Source organism: Triticum aestivum, chromosome 5B (genome assembly GCF_018294505.1).
Source record: "Triticum aestivum cultivar Chinese Spring chromosome 5B, IWGSC CS RefSeq v2.1, whole genome shotgun sequence".
Lineage (NCBI taxonomy): Eukaryota > Viridiplantae > Streptophyta > Magnoliopsida > Poales > Poaceae > Triticum > Triticum aestivum.
The window spans coordinates 472,519,055-472,527,910 of NC_057807.1; the positions used below are offsets into that span (position 1 = coordinate 472,519,055).

At 53.7% G+C, this 8,856-nt stretch overlaps 1 long non-coding RNA gene across 1 annotated transcript; it reads right to left on the reverse strand.

The window, feature by feature from the left end:
* Positions 1-6,421: 6,421 nt before the first annotated feature.
* LOC123112553 (uncharacterized) lies at positions 6,422-8,524 on the reverse strand. Its single transcript, XR_006455583.1, has 3 exons — positions 7,525-8,524; positions 7,230-7,443; positions 6,422-7,149 (listed from the first exon to the last, which is right to left on the reverse strand). It is a non-coding gene; the product is annotated as an uncharacterized lncRNA (long non-coding RNA).
* Between the last annotated feature and the right edge of the window lie 332 nt (positions 8,525-8,856).

Below are 8,856 nucleotides of genomic sequence, written 5' to 3' on the forward strand. Positions count from 1 at the left end.
CTCGATCCCCCCTCTCCCTTCCCTCCCCACCGGCGGCGGGATCTGCTCACGCTCGGCTGGAGTTGGGGCCGCGGGGGGCTTTCTTCTTCGTTTGGCGGCGGTGCTCGGAGGCCGGCGCGTCGTGGCCAGTGAGGGCGCGCAGGCAGGAGGTGAAGCAGAGCTGCGCGGCGAGCTGCTCGGTCGCGGCGCGCGTGCGGGCTGGGGTGGTGAGCCCCGACGCACCTCCTTCGCGCGGGGTTGCTTTTCCGGCGGGAGGCGCGGAGGCTCGCGGCGTTCGGGCTTGGCGCGAGCGACACGAGACCTCTCTCCAGCTTTAGGAAAATCTTAACTAGCGATCGTCAAGGAACTCGCAGCGAACTACAAACTGGTTGTGGGATGACCAACCTGAATCGTATGGCACAGAGCGTCACCACGTCAACCCAAAGGAATCAGTCGCTGGATCGAGTCCTAGCGCGAACGACCCCCCTCCCCCATGACCTTATCTCCCCCCCCCCCCCTCACCAACGCAAGGTAGCTAGAGTCCTATCCATCCCATCCATCACGTCCACTTTTTTCCTCGTCGCCGACGGTGACAGAGGTAGCTCGCACGTGACAAGAGCCAGGAGGTGACGGTGGCACGACTCCAGTGAGGAATTCATCGCAGTTGCGCTGCACCAGCAGCTGTGTTGGAGTGGCTCCCGCGGGGAGGTCGAGCTAGAGGCGCACGTGTACACACATCTCCTCGCCAGGGCCGAGCCGACAAAATTGGAGGCCCCGTGTGAACCTCTAAAATGGATCTTATCTCATGAAAAAACACTACATAAACATATCATAAAATTTTACATACCAATAGAAATTATCAAGAGAATCGTACATATTGTTGGTTTTATAGTCGTTGGTTCTTTACTTAAACTCTTTTAGTGTTCTTTGCAATACTAGACGCCTAATAGATGAAAAAAAGAATAAAATTAACTACACCCTCCGATCCATGAGTGTGTGACAATTAATATAGATCAAAGGGAATATAAGATTTTAATAGAACTAAATAGCGGGCGGAAATCAAAACTCAAAGTCAAGGGCTCATGGGATCAATTTGGGAGATGGCCTCAATTTTCCTTTCCTTCAGTTGAATCAGGTCCTCCCTGCCGGCTGTCGTTCAGCCACTCTTGGTCCTGCCCTCGGCCCTCTTGATTCTTGAAAAGGATTTGCCGTGTTGGAAAGAAGAAGATTTGTGAAGAAGGAAGGAGGACTGGGGTTTAGAGGAGCCCAAACCTGCCGCCATATCATGCCGATGCCCACGAGTGCCAGACGAAAAGACGAAGAGGCGCCTCGCACCTTGCTTGTCTCGATCGATCGATCGCTAGATGAGGCGTACGTACCAAAGAGGCCCATCTATAGAGGTTAACAGGGCCTCAGATGAAACACTGAAGACGGTAGGCAAGAGGGCCCAGATCGCTGGTTATAGCATTAACTGAAGTGTACAAAATTTGAGGCCCCTGGAAGGGGGGGGGTCTGTGCAGGCGCACAGGTTGCACCCCCTTGAGCTCGGGCCTGCTCCTCGCTGGTGACCATGGCATGGTTCTCCCACTGGCACGTGCGGCGGAAGGTGACTGTGGTGCGGGTCCAGCGGAAGCAATTAGAAGTTGTAATGCCATTACAACACAAATATCAACACCCGGGAGACCTTGCACGATGCAGACGATGTAGAAGGGTGTCGGTGGGTGTGACGTCCACCCTATAGGAGGGTTCTCATAGACAAAAGATAGGGTTCTCATATGCTGGTATGCATGGTTCTAACAATCTAAAATGCAAGTTCGTGTGTAATCTAACGATGTGGTGATACTTTTTACCGCTCTCCCACTTGCAAACAATCCCCTCTATATATATCTATCTATCTATGTATCTATCTACCAAATATGTCATGTTATCCTTTATATTTTATATTATTTTTTAAATATGTTAGTCAATTTGTAACGTCCACCATGTAGAAAGTTTCTCGTTACACATAAGAGGGTGCCCCCTGCAAGTATGCATGGTTCCGACAATGTAAAATGCAAGTTCCCGTGCAACCTAACCGATGCGATGAAAGTATACCACTCTCTCACTCACAAACAAAACCTCTCCCTCTCTCTATATATATATCTATATATCTAGCACTATCTCTCTAACTTTTGTCATCCAGACCAATGCTCATGCAACATATAAGGGATAGAGAGCGATTCGGAGGGTGCTGGTGGATGCAACATCCGCCCTATATGAAGGTTCTCATACTCAAAAAATAGGGTGCCCTCATGCGGGGTATGCATGGTTCTGCCAATGTAAAATGGAGGTCCCCCTTTTAATCTAACGATGTGGTGAGCATTGACTATGGCCCAGTGAATCCGATAATTTTCTATCGTCCCCTCGCGATAAATAATCATGGAGCCGTGACAAGTTTTCTTTTCGAGACATCTTAACTAGAGATTGTCGGTTATCAAGTAATTTGCAGCGAACTACGAACTGGTGGGATGACCAACCCAAATTGTATGGCAGAAAGTGTCGCCACGTCAACCCAAAGGAATCGATCGCTGGATCTAGTCCTAATGAGAACAACCCCCTCCCCCTCACCCTACGCAAGGTAGCTAGAGTCCTATCCATCTCATCCATCGCGTCCACTTTTTCTCCTCGTCGTCAGTGATGGCCGAGATAGCTCGCACGCGACAGGAAGCAACGGTGGCGTGGCTCCAGTAGAATTCATCACGGTTGCACTGCACCAACAACCGTGTTGGGGTGGCTCCCACGGGGAGGTCGAGTAGGCGGCGCACGCCACCACACATCTCCTTGCCGTCGGCCGAGATAAGGTTTCTCTCACTGGCACGCATGGCGGGAGGCGACGGTGGTGCGGGTCCAGCAAAAGCAATTAGAAGCTACAATGTCAATACCACACAAATATCAATGCCCGGGAGACCTTGCTCATGTAGAACGGTGTCGGTGGGTGCAATGTCCACCCTATAGGAGGGTTCTCATAGACAAAAAAATAGGGTGCCCATATGCGCGCATGCATGGTTCTAACAATCTAGAATGCATGTTCGTGTGCGATCTATATATATCTATGTATCTATCACTTTCTCTCTAATCCTTTGTCATCCAGACCAACGCTCACACAACATATAAGGGATAGAGTGCGAGTCAAAGGGTGACAGTGGGTGCAACGTCCGCCCTGTAGGAAGGTTCTCGTACTCAAAAAATAGGGTGCCTTCGGAAGGGCTATGCATGGTTCTGACAATGTAAAATGGAGGTTCCCCTTTAATCTAACGATGTGATATTACTATATACTGCTATCTCGGTCACTAACAACACAAATACCGTAGAAGGGTGTTGATAGGTGCAACGTCCACCCTATAGGAAGCTTCTTGTAGAAAAAATAGGGTTCCCATATGCGGGTATGCATGGTTTTAACAATCTAAAAATGTAGGTTCACATGTACCATGGAAATCAACCCGCACTTGAGCCACAAGATCTGCCCACGACCACCGCGAATCCCACCACCCGGCATGTTGACCCGGCCTCTGGGACCACACTTCAGCTCCAGAACACGGAAGCCGCCGACTGGTGAAGGAAAAAGTGCCTCCGAGACCACCCCACCGCATCATCGAGGAATATGGCCACCGTCACGACCAATCTGTCTCGTCCAGATTTTGGCGACGGCAAGGCCGGGAGGCCCCCTCTGCCTCCCTCCCCGGGTAGCCGCTGCCACCATCAACCAGCCGCCTATGCAAGCTAGTGGAGATCACCATCTAACAGGGTCCACCACCGCTCACGGGTCCAAGCCACACGAGCAGAGGAAGGAGAGGCCAACCACCACTATCGTGCCGCCACCTCCGCCAACTGACCGACATGGAAGGGGCGGACGCCCCGTAGCGCTCGCCACGCACGACCCGCACCGCTTGAGGACAGGATCTGGTCACACCGCCGCATGCCCGCATCCATCATCGCTGGCCCCCAAGTATGCACCACCTCCACGCCGCCCGTCATTGTCGTCCCAACTTGCTCCGGCCTAGCGCTGCATTTTATAGGCAATATCGGTCACATCACTTTTTTGCAATCTATTTTAACCAATCTGGTTGGATGGTTAGGAGAACAGTGGTATCCCAACTCATTGGGTTCAAATCCCAGACTTTGACATTGGTGCTCGCATTTCTTTGGATTTATTTCTGGCTTCCGGCGATGTTCGTTCAGTGAGAGGGGACATTCTCATCGACTGCGAGGCCACTGAGGTGTCTTCGTAAAATCTCACAATGGTATGCCCGCTCAGTCTCTCGAAGGTGCTCATAGGGGTATAATGTCTGTGCGTGCGTTCATAGGATGAGTGTATGCTCATGTGTGTGAGCGACTTTGGTTGTACTGTGTTAAAAAAAGTTTCATGTGTTGCCATATAATCAAAACTAAAAAAGAGGGAAGAATATTTACCACAAGGTCCTGGTAAATACTCACCAAAACCAAAACTGGTTGTCGAGATAAACGGAATAAGGCTAACTCCACCGCAAGACCCCATCCGGACGTCCGTTTTGTCCTGTTTTCGTCCGTTTGGGAAGGCAATAGGGTTGCCCATGTCCGTTTGGGGTCGTCGCCGTGTCAGTGCGCCCAACGCGCGAGCGCACCCCATATTATGTCCGGGGTGACATATCCGCCTGGCATTTTGTCAAACACGCAGGAGGCAGGGAAGCTCGCAGCGGCTGGGCGCGGAGAGGCGAGGCCTGGCCGCCCCACGGTGGCCGCGCCGGCCCGCGGTGGCCGCGCCCGCGCCTGGCCGCCCCGTGGTGGCCGCGCCGGCGTCGTCGCGGTCGGAGATGCAGTAGGAGAAGCGGCGGGTGCTGGCCTGCGAGACGAAGGAGAGGGCGCCCCTGTTCATGCCCAGCAGCCCGGCGCTCGCCACGCCGTCCGGGGAGGAGTCGAACGCGGATGCCATGCAGCCGAACGCGAGCGCGCCGTCGGAGGAGGAGCCGTCCGCGTAGGAGAGCGACACGCTGCACCTGCTCGACGCCCCGTCGCAGGCCGATGGCGACGGCAGGTCGCGGGAGCGGCACTGCGCGGAGGCGCAGGGCACGGTGGCGAAGGTGGCCGAGGACCTCGGCCGAAAGGACGTCGCATTGTACCTGTTCCTGCCGCCGGCCGGCGCACAGAGCAGCCAGGACAGCTCGCTGCCGGTGTCGAGAACCATGGTGACGTTCTGCGGCGGCGTGCCGACGGCGAGCGAGACGGTGAGGCTGACGTTGTGGTGGAACCGCAGCTTGTTGGGCTGCCGCGGCAGCGCCCTGGCCGGCATCTGGCGCGCCCGCAGCGCGAAAAGCTGCGGCCTCGCCCCCGCATCGGACGGCCATGGCGCGCCAAGAAGAACGAACGGGACGAGGCAAACGAAGACGAGCAGCGGGGGAGGCATGGTGGTGGTTGGGATGGGAGCAGGCGAAGCCCGGGACCTAGGCGGCTCCGGCGTCCAACAGAGGAGAGAGAGGGGGGAAGGGGACAAAAGCAGGGGCAAGTGGCTGCCATGCGGGCCATGTGCGGCCGCGAGGACGCGGACGGGCTGTCCGCGGCTGTCCGCCTTGCCTCAAATCCATCCCAAGTTTGCTCTGGATATGGGGTCGAAGTGGACACTGAACGGACAAAAAGGCAAGATGGGGTTGCGCGTTGGGTCGTTGGTTTTGCCCGTTTTATCCCAAACGGACGACCCCGGACGATTTAGGGTCGTGTGGTGGAGTTGGCCTAAGTCAATGCTCAACCCCCGAGACAAACGACAATGACTTCCTGGAATCCTGGGTCCCTGGAATCCTGGGATCAGAGATTGCCTCACGTATTCTGTCCGCGCTCCTTTCAACGATGCTCTATAGCAAAGATGGATGTGGTCTGTGATCCCATTCACGAGCAGCTATAGCCAGCACCGTTATGTCACCGGAATGCAAGTATGCCATTGTCGTTATCCCGTGGAGCGACGTACGGCAAATTCGTAACTTGAAGCTATAGAGTGTACTGCAAACTACCCTCACATTCTCTTTTCCAAAATCGTCGCCATTTTACACCTACCCAGTCTGCTAGTCGCATTTTCAAGTTCAAACATCTGCTAATAGGCAGAGCACTTTTATGTTATCATCTTAAGGCGGGGCTGTGTGCATATACCACAAAGCTTCATCGTTCACAAGCTGTTTTATGTCTTCAGAGTAGTTGTGGCTGCGGTGTTTTTGGACATAAAACAGTCCATTAAGGAAACATGAAAATCATCGAGAAGACTGATTACTCGTGATGTGGATGCGCGCAGGATGGATAGGCATGGGACTGTGCCTTCGGGGCCGAGCGTGCCGCGTCGGATTAATGATTTATCTTCAGGATCAGACGAAGAAGGGATTGGTTACCCAGCTGGATGGGGCGTAAATTATGTTCAATACGACACAGAAAATGACTAGGAATCTTAAAGTTTGCAAGTAAATTAAATGTGAAACATGTCCACAACATAAGAACTGACGCGATGGATTTTCCTAACCAAGCAGTCAAGTCTATTGGAAACTTCGGCGGACAGCTAACAGTGACCGGGAACACTTTGGTCTACACTTGTGGTTCATTGTGTCGATCATATCTGATGACTGCCGTGACAAGTCGCCGAGGATCCGCTCGCTGTGTGCAGGGAGCCCGCCATCTCCACCTCTCCATCGGTGTCCGCCGCTGGTGGTTGCCAAGCCAAAGCAGAGTGGCGTTGGTATTAGCCTGGTAGTACAATTATCTCCGATGCTACAGCTGGGGCTTACCAAGCTAGTGAGTCAAACTAACTGTAAAACTGGGACATATCCGTTTTAATCTAGCCAAGCGAGAATGCCCCACAGAAAAAATTGCAAACTGAACTGCACTTCTGTTGGCACTGATGCTATTGAACAAGTACTTGCACTTCCATTTTCTCATAAACTGAATTGCAAACTCTCCCAGGGCACACAATAAAAAGGTCATGAGCACCACGTTACCTTTATTTTCTTACTCTACACGCAGCATTTGACAGAACACAGAACTATGCTTCAGAACTACTTTACTGAGGACGGAAGCAATTTTTTTGTCATTGATCTCATGGCCAAACATGGAACTAGAAGGTAAGCAACTGAGACATCCGCGGGAAGAGCTTTCAAGCATCAAGCAGTCTGCTACATTTCACTGAAACCATAGACCAAATCAGTTTTGACTGAAAAGGAATCAATTTCTAACTCCCTCACACCTAGCTTGAAGAAACAAACCTGGGCAAAGGAACGGCTGGAAAAGTGGAGATATGGGATACCCCACTCGCAACCTCCCAAGAAGCAGCCAGCCGTATCCCCACGTTGAGTACCTCATCATGCCTGCCGGAGCAGCCCATCTGGCACACAGCAGAGGGGCGGGGCAGGGATTGAGGAATCTCTGGCCTCACCAAACTAATCACCAAATTCATGGGCAAAAAGGCAGCACCTAATTCTACAATAATCAATCACATGTGATGCTATAGCCACAAGATCCATTGTAGATAGACATGGGCTTGGGTCACGTATTTCTCACCTGCAGAGTGGACCATCGATCGCGTGCAAGTGCATCACCCAGATGTCAAGGCACTCGTCGGAGCAGAGCATGGCGATGACAACGTCGGAGCAGAGGACATCGAGGACGAGGTGCTGCTGCTGCTCCGCTGTGGAGAGTTGGGCTTTTCTCCCTGCGACGCCGTCGTCCACTCGTCGAGCTCCAGCCACCGACGCGCTTGGAGTGAACGGCGCAGCCCCTCCTCGGCCGGATCCCGACCACCTCCGGCTGGTAGTAGTGCGGGGAAGAGAGCATCACAATGGGAGGGAGAGCTTGCAGGAGAGGAGAGAAAGAGACGGGCCGAAGAAGGTACACAGCGTATCGCACGAGGACGGGGCACACGGCGATGAGCAGGTGGCGTGCGTGGCCACCGCGCTGCGTCTAGTTGGGGGAGGTTGGCCGTCGTCGAAGTGGAGCGCCAAGGCCAGCTCCGGTGAGAGGAAGGTGGAGGTGGGGAAGATCGGTTGCTGGCTGGAGAACTGAGGGAGGGCCTAGTGTGGCGACCACGAGGACCGGAAGGAAGAAGAGCACGCGCGCGCGGGCTACCTGGTGCCCACGAGCATCGGAAGGAAGAGAGCCCAAGCCCGCGCTAGCGGTGGATCTTGGCCGCATCTGGGCAAGCTCGAGGTCACCGGCTAGATCCCATCGTGGGGGGTGTTCTTGGTGGAGAAGGGGGAGGTCGCAACGGCGTTGGAGGGAGGCAACCCGTGCTCAACGTCGCCGGATCTGACGGGGGAGGAAGGGATGCAACGCTGGTGACGACGAAAAGGGGAGGCCGGAAGGCCGGCAACGCACGCTCATCCCTCCTCCTCGTCCGTCAGAGGGTCTGGGGAGGAGGGTGATCGTCGGAGGGCAGGGACGGGGCGATAGCCATGGTGGAAGCCATGGCCAGCCAGTGATGGGGAAGAGTTGACGACGGTATGACCACGAAAGGATTTGAGAGGAGATATGCGACCGTCAAAAGGATGCAACCAATGTGACGAGAAAATAAGGTATGGCACTTCTCATGGGCTAGGAACCGTCCGGCATCGTGGAACCTCTCTCGTGGCTGGAACCGTGAGCGCACGGCCCGAGGACTGTCTCCCTGCCGTTCGACAGCCTACTACCTGGCTCTAGTAGTCTATCAATAGGGGATCATGGGACCATTTTAGCTATGAGAGGAAATAACTATCAACCATCTAAAATAGACAAAATGAAAAGAGGGAAAGCACGGGGACCAAATCCCAACGAGGGACGTGTGGCTCTGATTGCAACCTTTCCAGAGAAACACAATAGCTTTGCTTTTCCTTATTTTATATATATATATATATATAT